The sequence below is a fragment of the Oncorhynchus mykiss genome, chromosome 29, assembly GCF_057628025.1.
Source record: "Oncorhynchus mykiss isolate SJ-2025 chromosome 29, ASM5762802v1, whole genome shotgun sequence".
In the NCBI taxonomy this organism is placed as follows: Eukaryota; Metazoa; Chordata; class Actinopteri; order Salmoniformes; family Salmonidae; genus Oncorhynchus; species Oncorhynchus mykiss.
The window spans coordinates 30,330,107-30,345,419 of record NC_143050.1 but is presented as its reverse complement, the minus strand read 5'-3'; the positions used below and the strand labels follow the sequence as shown (position 1 = coordinate 30,345,419).

The following is a 15,313-nucleotide window of genomic DNA, read 5'->3' as shown; positions in this document are numbered from 1 at the left end:
CAGTGTTCCATATGTGTGACTCAGCCTTTCTCTTCCATCATAGAGTTGGAAGGATGCAGAATGCAGGCTCCACCATAGAGATATTATTATTTTAATGCAATACAGTATAATGCCACAGACAGACAGTGCCATGGTGGTGCATCTTGAATCCATGCATCTTGAATCCATGCACCACCATGGCACTGTCTGTCTGTGGCATTATCCTGTCCATGGTGGTGCATGGATTCAAGATGCACCACCTTGATGTACCACCTTCAAGTGCCGCCTTCTGATTCTCACATGGAAACAGATAGCCTTGGATACTCCTCTTCTCCTCCACTTCTTCAAGTACTCACTTCTGGACTATGTCTCTCCTCTTTTTCCTCCCAATCCCATCAAAAATCCCTCACTCCACACTCATTCATCCCTTCCATTGGCTCATTCGATTTTCTTTCTTTTCAAGTGTTTATTAAAGGAGTGCTTGAAGCGTAAGGCCTTGATCAGGGGAAAAACACAGTCCATGACCAAGTCAGATGTGAAACTAAACTGTGTACCCTTTCAACCTTTCAAAGCTCAGGAAGTGTCAGTGTTGAATTACATAAAATAAAGTAGAGAGGCTTTTGCCAGACACCAAAAAAGGAAATAAAACTGTGAAAGAAAAACCAAAGACGAGAAAGGAGCAGGGTTCCCAGTTGGTGTAAACTAGGTTTCATCAGAGGCTCTTCCTAAACCCTGTTCCAAAGGCTCAGTCAGTGATAAGCAACAATCAGAGAGCTGGGGCGGGGGGGGGGGGGGGGGGCTGCCGGCTGCATGAGCGGCTGTACAATGTATTCTCTTCTGTGTGCCTGTAATACCTTTGACGTCATGTTCCCAGGGGAAGGCAGGTAGAGGATGCTCTCGTCTTAAAGCTAGAATCCTTCATTGAAACAATAACAAAGCGCTCACCTGTCACAGTTTGAGTAAAAAGCTGAGAGATGGGCCGAGTGAAATGTAACTACTCTCAAATGTATAGACAGAGCTATGGATGAAAATGAAAGGACTGACCATCCATGATATCAAAATGATTGTGTTTTGAGGCTGTACAGTGTGTTAACTTTGACATTGTTTACTAATATGTTGTGTGCTGATGGGGTAGAACAGCTGACCTAAGCTCAAGAGGCATTTATATGTTATATTAGTCAAGAATCAATGGGTATATATCATGAATCATTAAAAGTAAAAAAAAAATGTATGTAGCAACCAAGGATTATATCTTTAATGTCATTGCTCAATGTTTACCCAGACCCAGTAGTGAGCCACAGATGAATCATGGCCGTGGAGGCGCTGGACTGATGCAGCAGGTTAGACTCAGCTACCATATGAGTTACAGTTAATCACCCCCCAACACTTCTTCTCTGTGATGTTAGTTAATATCCCAGACAGAGACAGACAGAGACAGACAGAGACAGACAGAGACAGACAGAGACAGAATGAGCAAGCGAGATAAAAGCTGAAAAATTGAATAAGGCCAAACAGTTCATCTCACCTCCAAAACTCACTCAAACCACCAAAACACTTCAAAGATGTCTCAAAATAAGCTTGTTCGACCATAACACTGGCACCAATTCTCACTCAGAAAGCATACATTGTCACTCATAACACACTGACCTAAAACACACAAACAGGGAGCCTTACATAAATGATGAGCTTCTCTTTGAAGTTTGAATGATTTTTCACATGAATCAGTATTTCATTATATAATAACACCTACTCATTTTGACTGTACTAAAGTATATATAACAAGAATGAATCAGAAATGCAGAAATTTTATTCAATAGTATTTCTTTCTATATCTTTGCATATAGTAATTTACTTGTGAAGAATAAAAAGTTTAAACAAAAAACACATTCCTGAAATTCCATGGCTGCAATAATAATTACAAAAACATCATGTATAATATAATCACCATTACTGTGAGGGTTCTAGTTCTCATCAACATGTATAGTATAATCACCATTACGGTACAGTACTGTGAGGGTTATAGTCCTCATCAACATGTATAGTATAATCACTCATAATGTACAGTACTGTGAGGGTTCTAGTTATTTTTACTTTACCTTTATTTAACTAGGCAAGTTAGTTAAGAACAAATTCTTATTTTCAATGACGGCCTAGGAACAGTTAACTGCCTGTTCAGGGGCAGAACGACAGATTTGTACCTTGTCAGCTCGGGGATATGAACTTGCAACCTTTTGGTTACTAGTCCAACGCTCTAACCACTAGGCTACCCTGCCGCCCCATCAACATGTATAGTATAATCACTCATACTGTACAGTACTGTGAGGGTTCTAGTTCTCATCAACATGTATAATATAATCACTCATACTGAACAGTACTGTGAGGGTTCTAGTTCTCATCAACATGTATAGTATAATCACTCATACTGTAGAGTACTGTGAGGGTTCTAGTTCTCATCAACATGTATTGTATAATCACCATTACTGTGCAGTACTGTGAGGGTTCTAGTTCTCATCAACATGTATAGTATAATCACCATTACTGTGCAGTACCGTGAGGGTTCTAGTTCTCCGTCCTGCAGTTGGCCACAAGTTCTCATCAGAATCACATCTTATATCTTCTCTGGCGATGCATCTTGGAAAGTATTACTGGAATGTCTAATCCAACGCGGGCAGTCTTCCTGCAGTGTCTCCACACCCTGCATTCATGGCATCCAGTAAGGACATCTGGTCATGTGGATGGTGGTCATAAACCTTCCACCTCCACGCAGAGACAAACTCCTCTATGGGGTTTAGGGAGGGGGAGGTATGGAGGCAGGAATACTACTGAATACTACTGACATCATGGGATGAGCAGCAAAGGGGCCAATGAGTGGTTTGTGTAATCACTCATACTGTAGAGTACTGTGAGGGTTCTAGTTCTCATCAACATGTATAGTATAATCACCATTACGGTACAGTACTGTGAGGGTTATAGTCCTCATCAACATGTATAGTATAATCACTCATAATGTACAGTACTGTGAGGGTTCTAGTTATTTTTACTTTACCTTTATTTAACTAGGCAAGTTAGTTAAGAACAAATTCTTATTTTCAATGACGGCCTAGGAACAGTTAACTGCCTGTTCAGGGGCAGAACGACAGATTTGTACCTTGTCAGCTCGGGGATATGAACTTGCAACCTTTTGGTTACTAGTCCAACGCTCTAACCACTAGGCTACCCTGCCGCCCCATCAACATGTATAGTATAATCACTCATACTGTACAGTACTGTGAGGGTTCTAGTTCTCATCAACATGTATAATATAATCACTCATACTGAACAGTACTGTGAGGGTTCTAGTTCTCATCAACATGTATAGTATAATCACTCATACTGTAGAGTACTGTGAGGGTTCTAGTTCTCATCAACATGTATTGTATAATCACCATTACTGTGCAGTACTGTGAGGGTTCTAGTTCTCATCAACATGTATAGTATAATCACCATTACTGTGCAGTACCGTGAGGGTTCTAGTTCTCCGTCCTGCAGTTGGCCACAAGTTCTCATCAGAATCACATCTTATATCTTCTCTGGCGATGCATCTTGGAAAGTATTACTGGAATGTCTAATCCAACGCGGGCAGTCTTCCTGCAGTGTCTCCACACCCTGCATTCATGGCATCCAGTAAGGACATCTGGTCATGTGGATGGTGGTCATAAACCTTCCACCTCCACGCAGAGACAAACTCCTCTATGGGGTTTAGGGAGGGGGAGGTATGGAGGCAGGAATACTACTGAATACTACTGACATCATGGGATGAGCAGCAAAGGGGCCAATGAGTGGTTTGTGTAACAGTAAACCATCATTGGACAGTGCTGCACACATTGTGATGTTTGCTCCTCTCTGGCCTGGGACATCCACGGTTGCTCTCTGTCCAATCACATTTCTTCCCCTGCGGCGTGTTTTTGCCAGGTTGAATCCAGTTTCATCCACAAAGATGAATGTATGTGCAGTTTGCCTTGCTTCCATCTCCATTACTCTCTAAAACAGTACATCCACAGTTTTACAGTACTTTACATTATGTGTAGGTACCCTGTTTGGTTATTGAACAGACATCTTACCTGGACATATTGATACCAGAGTTCTTTCACACGTTCACCGTTTCTTCAAAGGGTACAGTGTACATCTGCTTCATCCTTATTTAATGTTTCTCTAGGACTCTGGCAATTGTCGTTGTGCTGACCGTATTCACGTTCCCAACAGTGATATTGTCTGCCAGCACTCTGTCCTGAATTTCCTGCAGTTTTATTGCATTGTTGCCAATTACCATGTCAGCAATTTCCTGCGCATCTGATAATATTCTGCCTCTCCCTCCTGTGGGAGATAACCTTTGGATCCTACTGAAAAACACAAAACAATCAATATATTTCAAAATGTCAGCACATGTAAGAATGTGAACATACTGTATTGTACTGTAATATGTAGTTCAATTACCATTGAAGGATACACATCTCACCTGTTGTTTTGAAGGAAAATTCTTACTATTGATGTCACGTTCTGACCATAGTTCTGTTATTTTATTCTTTGTTTTAGTAAGGTCAGGGCGTGAGTTGGGGTGGGCAGTCTTTGTTTGTTTTTCTATGTTGGTTTTTGTGTTCGGCCTAGTATGGTCCTCAATCAGAGGTAGGTGTCGTTAGTTGTCTCTGATTGAGAATCATACTTAGGTAGCCTGGGTTTCACTTTTGGTTTGTTGGTGTTTGTTTCCATGTGAGTGTTTGGGCCACACGGTACTGTTTCGGTTTTATAAATTCACTTTATTGTTTTGATTCAGTGTTCAGTGCTTTCTTTAATTAAAATCATCATGAACACTTACCACGCTGCGCTTTGGTCCTCCTCTCTATCTCCAGACGACATCCATTACAATTGATGCAACTGTTGAACGCTGCAGATTTGGTTGCACCCTTAAACCGGCCTCTCTCAAAGAGAGACCATGGTTTACAACATGGTCAATAATTGTGGCCCTTATCTCATCAGAGACCACCGCTCTTGGTCTTCCTCTAGTTTGTCCTTAAGGCATTCTCCCTTTCCCTGCCAGTCTTCTTTCCCCAACAACCTTTCTTCCTTGATCCATGTTTCCAAACTAAATCATTCTGAAGCCGTTCTCTTTTGTCTGATTGGTAACGAGACTAAAAACAGGACACTTGGGTAGACTTTCAGCTGAAATTGCAACCAGCTGTCTTTGGAATGACTAAATATTCTGCAGAGATTTTTTATGTTTCAATCTGGTTACTGCAGAAATGCACGACATTTGCCATCATTCTGTTTTGAATGTGTTTTTAACAGTTTTGGAAACAGTGTGTTAGCGTTTGAAAACATGTGCTGCAAATATATAGTTTTGCAGGTGGTGGAGTATGAATGGGGAAAGAGTTCATGGATTTCAGAGAATGTGGTCATTGGATGCATTTTGTGTGAAAGCAATGTAAAATGATTCACAGTGTGGTCCACATACGCTTCTGTTTTGCTGACTGTGTGAAGAGAATTGTCAATGAAACTTCAGTCTTGACCAATGCATGTGAGCAATTGAAAAAAACTGTAATCAGGTAACAATTAACTAATTTGGATCTGGGGCACCACAAGAGCAGTTCTTTAAAGATTTACTATCTCCCGAATTAAACTCTAAAGGTCTTTACCTATCACATATATAAACAGTCAACTTATTAATCATAACCTCATATCATATCATCATTCTGAACAGTTGTAACCTCCTTGTAGCTGCAAAAACCACAGCCTTACTTATGATTCAGTACTACACAAATTGGTTTAATTATTCATTTACTAGCTAATTAAATGGTAACACAGGATAAACATACACAATAAACATACAAAAATACATCAAATATGTTTTATTTAATTAAACCTTTATTTAACTAGGTAAGTCAGTTAAGAGCAAATTATTATTTACAATGACAACCTACCCCAACCTAACCCGGATGACACTGGGCCAATTGTGCATTTAAACGTTGAGCCTGTTTCTTATACTGATGTCTATAAACACTAAACAGAAAGACACTAAAAAGTCTGCAGGTCCAGACAACCTGGACCCCTACACCAGATAGCAGCTGCTATTATTACTGAACCTGTGGCTCACATTTTCAACTTGAGTCTCTTGACCAATTCCATACCCAGCATTTGGAAATCAGCTTATGTCCTCCCACTGCTAAAGGGTGGAGATCCCTCATCCTATCTCCAAACTCCCTATTCTGGCCAAAGTCTATGAATCCCTTGTGAACTCAGGGTTAAAAAACTTCTTAATTGAAAATAACATACTGAGAGGGGTTCAGTCTGGCTTTAGATCGGGGCACAGCAGCACAACTGCAGCTATGGCAGTGACAAATTACATCATTAATGCACTTTATAAAAGCAACATTGTGCTGCTCTGTTAATATAGGTGTGCCCCAGGGTTCCATTTTAGCTCCAGTGGTGTTCTCATTTGTATTAATGATTTGGGAAATGGGATGCAACCAGTAAAGTTAAATCTATATGCAGATGATACAGTCATATATTCATGTACTCCTTCTCTGGTTCAGGCTGTTGAAGAGCTCCAGACTGCTTTTCAGACACTGCAGGCCTCCCCTTATGGTCTCAAACTGGTCTTGAATGTAAAAAACTAAATTCATGACCTTTACCAGAGCTAGAACTCTGCCAGAGAAGGTTAGCATTGTCACATCTGGTGGCTTATCCATTGAAAAAGTGTAATCCTACAAATACCTAGGTATTTGGTTGGATGAGAAGTTGTCCTTTAAAGCTCATGTGGATAATCTTCTGACAAAAATTACATTGAAATTGGGTTTTTATTTTCGTAATAAGGCTTGCTTCCCGCTTATGGCTAGAAAGAAGCTTGTTCAGGCCACCTTTCTCTCTGTAATTGATTATGCATGCAGCCTCCTCTGTCTTACAGAGTCTGGACTCTATTTATCATGCATCCTTGCGCTTTATTACAAATTCCAAGTCACTCACCCACCATTGCACCTTGTACCAAATGGTAGGTTGGACCTCACTTTATATGCGCAGAAAGATACATTTGTATGTGTTCATCTACAAAGCCCTTTTAGGTAAATTCCCTCTTTATCTCTGTAGTCTGGTCTCCTTCACCACCAGCAGTTACCATACCCGGTCTGCTAGGTGGTTGCTACTTAAAATCCCCAGGACATTCACAGTATTAGGCAAGACTGCCTTCTCTTCTTGTGCACCAGAGGCATGGAATAGTCTACAATCCATCTACAGTATATATGTTAGTGCCACTGAATGAATTTAAAATATTGATGGGAGTGTATATTAAGGAGAGTGTACATTAAATATTAAGGAGGAGTGTAAATTCTTTTTTTAGGGTGGATCGTGTTGTACTGTATTGTTGTATGTTTTAATATGTAATATATTGATTGTTGCTACATTCTTGGCCAGGTCTCCCTTGAAAAAGAGATTCTGGGTCTCAATGGGGTTTTCCTGATTAAATAAAGGTTAAATAAATCAAAAATAAAATCAAGAAATAAGACAAAAAAACATAACTATCCACCCCCCCCAAAGTAACTATTCTACCCCACAAAGTCACTTTGTAGAGCCACCTTTTACAGCAATTACAGCTTGCTGTCTCTTGGGGTATGTCTCTATAAGCTTGGCCCACCTAACCACTGGGATTTTTTCCGGAGGACTGAAACAGGTTTCCCTCAAGAATTTCCCTGTATTTAGCACCATCCATCATTCCTTCAATTCTGACCAGTTTCCCAGTCCCTGCCGATGAAAAACATCCCCACAGCTGGGATGATATTCTCGGGGTGATGAAAGGTGTTGTGTTAGCGCCAGACATAGCGTTTCCATGAATATCAAAAAGCTACATTTTAGTGTCATCTGACCAGAGTACCTTCTTCCGTATGTTTGGGGAGTCTCCCACACACCTTTTAGAGAACAGCAAATGTGTATGCTTATTTTTTTCTTTAAGCAATGGCTTTTTTTTCTGGACACTCTTCCGTTAAGCCCAGCTCTGTGGAGTGTACGGATTGAAGTGGTGTGTGTCTTTGTTGCCTCTCTGATTAATGCCCTTCTTGCCTGGTCCATGAGTTTTAGTGGGAGGCCCTCTCTTGTCAGGTTTGTTGTGGTGCCATATTCTTTCAATTTTTTAATAATGGTTGTAATGGTGCTCAGTGGGATGTTCAAAGTTCCTTTTTTTTATAACCCAACCCTGATCTGTACTTCTGCACAACTTTGTCCCTGACCTGTTTGGAGAGCTCCTTGTTCTTCATGGTGCCGCTTGCTTGGTGGTGCCCCTTGCTTAGTGGTGTTACAGACTCTGGGGCATTTCAGAACAGGTGTATATATACTGAGATCATGTGACAGATCATGTGACACTTAGATTGCACACAGGCGGACTTTATTTAACTAATTATGTGACTTCTGAAGGTAATTGGTTGCACCAGATCTTATTTATGGGTGAAGCAAAGGGGGTGAATACATATGCACGCACCACTTTTCCATCTTTTTTTTGTATTTTTTTTTAAACAAGTAATTTTTAAAGTTTCACTTCACCAATTTGGACTAATTTATGTATGTCTATTACATGAAATCCAAATAAAAATCAATTTAAATTACAGGTTGTAATAGGAAAAATGCCAAGGGGGATGAATACTTTTGCAAGGCACTGTAATGATGGTGACAGGTGTGCGTAATGAAGGGCAGCTTGTCGCCCTCGAGCGCCAAAGAGGGGAAGCGGGAGCAGGTGTGACAGTACCTCCCCACTTTAGGGCACCACCCGGTCTCCCACCTGGGTGAGCCTGATGGGCTGTCCGGGGCATGGGTGCCGGATTGGCCAGCTGAGGTATAGAAGCCCGACGAGGGGCTGAGGCGTGAAAGCCTGAAGATCCCGCTGAGGAGTGGGAGCCAAATGGGCCGGCTGAGGCATGACGTGGGATTTTTTAATAATGGTTTTAATGGTGCTTAGTGGGATGTTCAAAGTTCCTTTTTTTTGATGAACTGGCTGAGCCTGATGAACTGGCTGAGGCGTAGGAGCATAACTACGGCTGAGGCGTGGGATAGGAGCCTGCGGAGCCAACCGAGGCAAGGAAACCTCTCGAGCCAGCCAAAGCATGGAAGCCCGACAAGCCAGCTGAGGCACCCTAGGTTCCATCGTCTGCGGCACCCGGACCTGACGTCACCACCAAAATCCCTGATGTTTCAAAATAGTGGTGGCAGCATTCTGTAAGGACCGACGCTTTAGACAAGAAGCAAGTACAGGGAGTGACCATTTAATGGTAAATGGACATCAAATAAAACAAGAACAGCATCTGGACAGGGGGAACAAAACGACATGACGGCAATAATGCTGACACGGGGAACAAAACTGAGGAACAGACAGATATAGAGGGGGCAATCAACAACGTGAAGTCCAATGAGCGCTGATGCCCATAATGATGGTGATGGTGTGCATAATGAAGGGCAGAGAGGGGAAGCGGGAGCAGCACTTATAGTACTCCAATACTTTGTGCACACGAACTGCTGCCCGCTTGGAGTAAGAATTCATGATTGTATTTACGTGAAATGCCTTGGTTCGTCGTGTATCTCTTTCGGGAACCGGGCCACCTTGGAAAAGGGGTTGGCCCTTTTCGCAGGGCGCTTGTAAGTCTCTGATGTTCCAAAATGGTTCCAAAATGGTTCTACTGTTGTGTTCTTCTCTGTAGTTATCCGGTGACTTCTCGTGTAGTCCTGAACAGAACTATAGAGTTGACCTGCCTTCCATTCGCTCCTGAAACTGCCTCTTTGAAGATACAGGACAGCTAATCAGCCATACCAGTGATTGTGAGTTCAAACCACTTTAAACTGGTCTGACATGTTAATTCTTTACCCATCATTTTATACAGTTTGTTCAAAAGGGTGAATCCGCCAGGTTTACACTCTTTGTCACTGTGCAAAGTTTATGTAACACAATTATCTGTTATGGCTCCTAAAATCATGTCCCTCTCTTAACAAAAACACTTTCATAATTTTTCATATGTTTTCACACATGTAGTGGGTATACTTTCCAAGTTACAGTATTTCCTTTATAACATTTTTCATGACATCACAAAATAACAAACAAAATGACATTAGTGTTCTATAGATCGCCTCTGACCATTCCCCACGTTCTATGTTAGAAATATTGTTCCAGTATTCACTTTAGAACGTGTTAGAATTTTGGCGGGGAAACTGATTTACAACAGGACGTGAGTTGTTAACGCCCATCAGTTCCCTCCTCCCCCCCTCTGCGGGTGAGAGGGGGTCTGGTTGAAGTTATTCATTGCAAACCTGATCTACTCTATTTGGATCCTCAGAGGACAGTCATGACAGTTGTGTTGCGTAACACGTAGGCATGCTATTGACCATGTTTGAAGGACTCCTTTGATCTAGTTTCCATAATAGGTTGTACATAAATATTTTATTCCTATACTCTCCAGGTTATAAAAAAAGACATAACATATAGCACTGATAATGACATACTGTAGGTAGGTGTGATAGACAAATGCCTGCTGATTATTGTGGCCATGTGTTGTTTTTTCTGCTGCTGGTATTGTTGCTGTTGATGGCATTCCAAGAGTCTATCCTGGAAACAAAGGTCTGTCTGTCTGACCATATAAGGACAGCTACAATATCAGGGGAGAATGAGGAAGCAGTGGAGCAGTAGAGAGGAAAATGAACATCTACTATCAGACAAGTCTGCGCCAGACCAAAACTTCCCCAATTAATTCTACAAGAATATGACCAAAGGAAGGGAATTTGTTTTTTTAGTTACTCCCTTCTAGGTGTTAGTTACTCTCAACTTTCCACAGGAATCATTTGAGAGTTGAATGAGTTCAAGCATTAAGATTCACAGCATTGACTTAAGCCAAATACCTGCCATGTATTTTTGATGAAGTTGATATTTTTTCAACTCAAAGTTGAACTTCTTTGAACTTCTTCTAAAATAACTATTGACTTCCATGCCTTGCAGAGTGGCCCGCAATGCTTTGGAGAAGAGTCTTCTTTTAAATAGTCCACAAAGAGCAGTCAGACAGGGTTTGAATGCTGATACAGTCGCCGTTTTCATCCTAAGGCACTTACACCCCCACTGGGAGAGAGAGAGAGTAGATCAATAGTCTGGATCAAACACACAAACAACTCACTGACCACTGACAGATGGCAATGAGAGTCATTTTTTTTTTCTGTGTGGAAATCATAGCTACACATCCTATATTCCAACAAGACCAACACTACACTGTACATCACAATGTGAGGTATGCTTTAAAACTGTCTCTAATTGATATCTATGCACATAACTTTTACAAAGCGCATCGATTTAGCAGTGCAATAAACTATGAACATAGGACAAAGCATCCCTCTGGTCGGTGCATGATTACATTTTGACCAGTGCCGTCAACACGTTTCTGCTTTCAAAACCCTCATGTCCCCTATCGCCTATAACACCTACATGCAGTGTTTTGAGTCTATACAACTCCTGGTGCACAGCTTCTTCCCGTTCCTCTGTACACTAGGGAGTCACAGCTTGTGCCAATCACCTGTTTGATGGCCCTCCTCCAGACGTCATCGTGGCCATCTCCTCGCTGTCGCCTGGCAGCTGTGACAGCCGGGAGGAAGATGTGTTCGATGTCGTTGTGAGTGTCGTGATACCGTGGGAGTTCAGAGGCCCTGAGATGCACCTCTCTGGCTGACAGCAGGTGGACCGGGGGCGTAGTAATTGTGCAATTTAGGAAAGTTTTATGAAATGAGAACAATGGCCACTGTTATACATTGTTATAGCTTTGAAGGAGGTGTTGTTTATTTGCGTTGGAGAAAACTCTGAAAGTAAACAATGCAGCGACCTGCATGTCTTCTCTAGGTGAGACGTTTCTGAGTTGGCTGTTTGTTGAGAATTTTGGAGGACGTACAAGTGAGGGTATTACTCATTTCGTAGGGTTATTATATTTGTCAGCGCCTGAATCTCTATGTGGATGAGGATGAATGTCTAATGTGACAATTAAAAATTATTCTTCGCCTTGAGAACAACGCAATGGCTGTTTGAGCCTTGAGACTCCACAGATATACATATTCATGAATCTTTTTAAGGGTTGTTTACAAGAACATCTGTAAATGACTCTAGCTGAGACTGAGTGAATTCTGATGGGGGCTCACATTGAACTGAATAATGTCCTTTTCAGTTATTATTATATAGTACACTTGACATCAACATAAAAAGACACTTGGAGACATGGCATACTTTAATGACATCTCAGTCCATTATTTGTCCTTCATCTCTCTAGTTTAATGGGATTGATAACAACTCTCTTGGCATAATGCATTGTTTATCCAGTAAAATTATGTTGCAACAAATGATGCACAGTTCCTACATAAAGTGCCATTTGCGTCCCTGTACACATGCGCTCTAACTCTAATTACTCTGCGCTGTGGGCTTATGGCTCACAAAGCTTTCTCACTGGGGGCTGTTGCTCACCATGCTTGACTCAGTGGGGACGTTGTCCCAATATCATTTCATATTAAGTTGATGTTTCATTTGTTTTTCAGAGCTTTCTGGGATGTCGAACCTTTCAGGTCCAGTGCCCTAGCTGTGTCTCTCACCCCGTTCTCTAGATCCCCCATTGACTTGTCTGTGTAAGGTGCCGATTTCACTTGAAACAAATCTGCCTGGTGTAAATTGGCAGGGGTGAGGGGGTTGGAGGGGAGGGGAGTGGTGGTAGAATCTTGATGCCGGAGATTATCATATTTTATCGGCATGTCTGTGAGCACCTGATTGGAGAGGCATCGGTGGGTGGAACTGCACCCTGATCTGCAGGGATTTTTCATCCAAGACAAGACCGAACAAGAGGTTCTTAGAAATTCTGTTTAAATTAAGGAGGGAAGATGCTGGCTCACCTATAATGTAAGAAGGAGCTATATATCTCTGAAGACTTTGCTTATATGGAGTGAATGGTAACTTTTTGACAGACGCCTTTTCTTTTCACTCTTTGAATCCATGTACTGTGGGCCTAGCTTTCATTTATTTCCTAATGAAAGCTGAATCTCCTGTATCATGTGTCATCACATTAAGTTCCATTTTCTAACACTCTTTTCATTGGTGCCAGGCTTTTAGTGTTTATTCCAAATTTGAGCACTAGACCTGTGCTCTTAAATTAGACTCAACAGTAAAAGGGCTACTCAAGCCCCTGAACTAACCATTAAACCATGCATGTCTTGCCGCCAAACTGCATTACACACAATCTTTCATTCTAGTAACCCCCCAGTAAATAGATCTTTAACCACCTTCTATCTGATCACACATTAAAGCAAGTGAAAACCAGGTCTCGTTTGAGACCTGAAGTCGTGTGATTTCTCCCAGAGGAAGCACCTTGGCTTTAGCTCAGCAGGCTAACATGGTCTGGCTAACACCTCAGGTTCAACACCTAGTTGGTTACGACACTTTTCTGTGCAAAAATGGACAATTGCTATGCACACAAGGTGTTGTATAGAATATCAAACCCTCTGATCATTCGAAGTCATGGCCTTATTATACTTATTAGCGGTCATTAGCATGCTTTGACAATCCTGTACAAGTTAAAGCAATAGCTGTTCCCTCTGTCAAGGCAAGGAAAGGGTGGGCTGACTTGCTCCTGTTGTAAGTATAAGGAGCATTAGGAAACACAGTGATGGATCCTACATGGAGAGGAAGATAAAGGGATTCAGGAAAACCTGTTTTCCCAGAACAGCCCCAGACGTAATAGAAAGAGGGTAGATTTCACATTGGAGTCTGGCCTGGTAAATGCAGAATTAAAATGTTGTCCAGTGGGTACCAATAAAACATTTAAGTCTTTGGGGAAAGTTGCTGTCAAGAGCCCACCGCTATGGAATTTCTTCATTGTGTTTTTTTTTTGTGGCATGTGTGTGTGTGTGTGTGTGTGTTTGCTTTAGCCCGTGTTTGACTGTGATTTACCCTCCTCTGGGACCTCTAAAATGGGGTCCCTAGTCTGTTTGACAGTTGTGGTTGTGTGGGGGCCGACACAGGAAAGATCCAGCAGTGCTAATTAGCTCACATGGCTTTCAGACAGCTCTGAGATCACACACATAGGAGATCGGAGGGACTTGGTACTTTTCACCAGCAGCAGCCATAACACTGAGGCATCTGCTCATGCTGGCTCCCTGTGTTTTTGTGCTCCCTGTTAAAGAGGGAGCGTGGAGGGATCGAAGGAGCTGCAGAGGAGCAGGGCTGAGGTCTCGTTTGGTACCTGGGATGCAGGCTTAGTCTGGGACCAGCTCAGTCCCATAGAGAATCACATCACATCAGGGGTTCAGGATGGCGTACAGAGACTCACAAACACGCCTGTGAACACTTTAGTTTTTCACAGCTGAAAAAGGTTGATAAACAGCTTTATTATCATCCATGGTGTAATGACACATTGCTGAAGTGCATCTTTGCTACGATCACACAGTCGGGCAATATGAGCTTAATCTTTGCAGGGAAATATGTGTTTCTGCAAGCTAATCAGAATTGGCTGTATCAGGCAGTGGAATGTCAGTGAATGTCAATGTGAATATTGGTGTTACATAAATAAAACCAAGTCCAAGCAACTACAACATAGAGAGTGGCAGTACTGAAATGTCATAAGCTTTGCCAGCTCTGTTACTATGGAAACAGATTACCATTCAACACACACACACACACACACACACACACACACACACACACACACACACACACACACACACACACACACACACACACACACACACACACACACACACACACACACACACACAGCAGTGACACCAGTGGAAACATAATTCAGGGTTAAGTCACTCAAACTCTGACACATCTCTAGCCTACAGTGTACAGTGCCTTATTCTAAAATGGATTACATAATTTTCCCCCCTCAACAATCTACACAATACCCCATAATGAGAAATATATACATATACATTTTTGCTTATGGGGTATTGTGTGTAGATTGCTGAGGACTTTTATTTATTTAATCCATTGCCAGACATGTTCTCCATGCACATGCCTGGGGAGAGCAATCCTATGGTTATGTATAACCATTTCCTTTGAAAGGCTTTTCCATAAAAGACCATCCTCCATCCAAGAAGTGCATTGAGCCCTAATCCTCTCTGTAGTGTTTGAGAGATAAGAAGCATGTTATTATGCACATATGGTTAAAATGGTGAACACTTGCTCAGTGTGTGATATTGGAAATATACACTACCAGTCAAAAGATAGGATACACAAACTCATTCAAGGGTTTTTCTTCTTTTTTTTTACTATTTTCTACATTGTAGAATAATAGTGAAGACATCAGAACTATTAATG

At 41.7% G+C, this 15,313-nt stretch overlaps 1 pseudogene; it reads right to left on the bottom strand.

Annotated features, from left to right (window-relative positions):
• Nucleotides 1-3,024: 3,024 nt before the first annotated feature.
• LOC149970421 (uncharacterized) lies at nucleotides 3,025-12,615 on the bottom strand (annotated as a pseudogene).
• Between the last annotated feature and the right edge of the window lie 2,698 nt (nucleotides 12,616-15,313).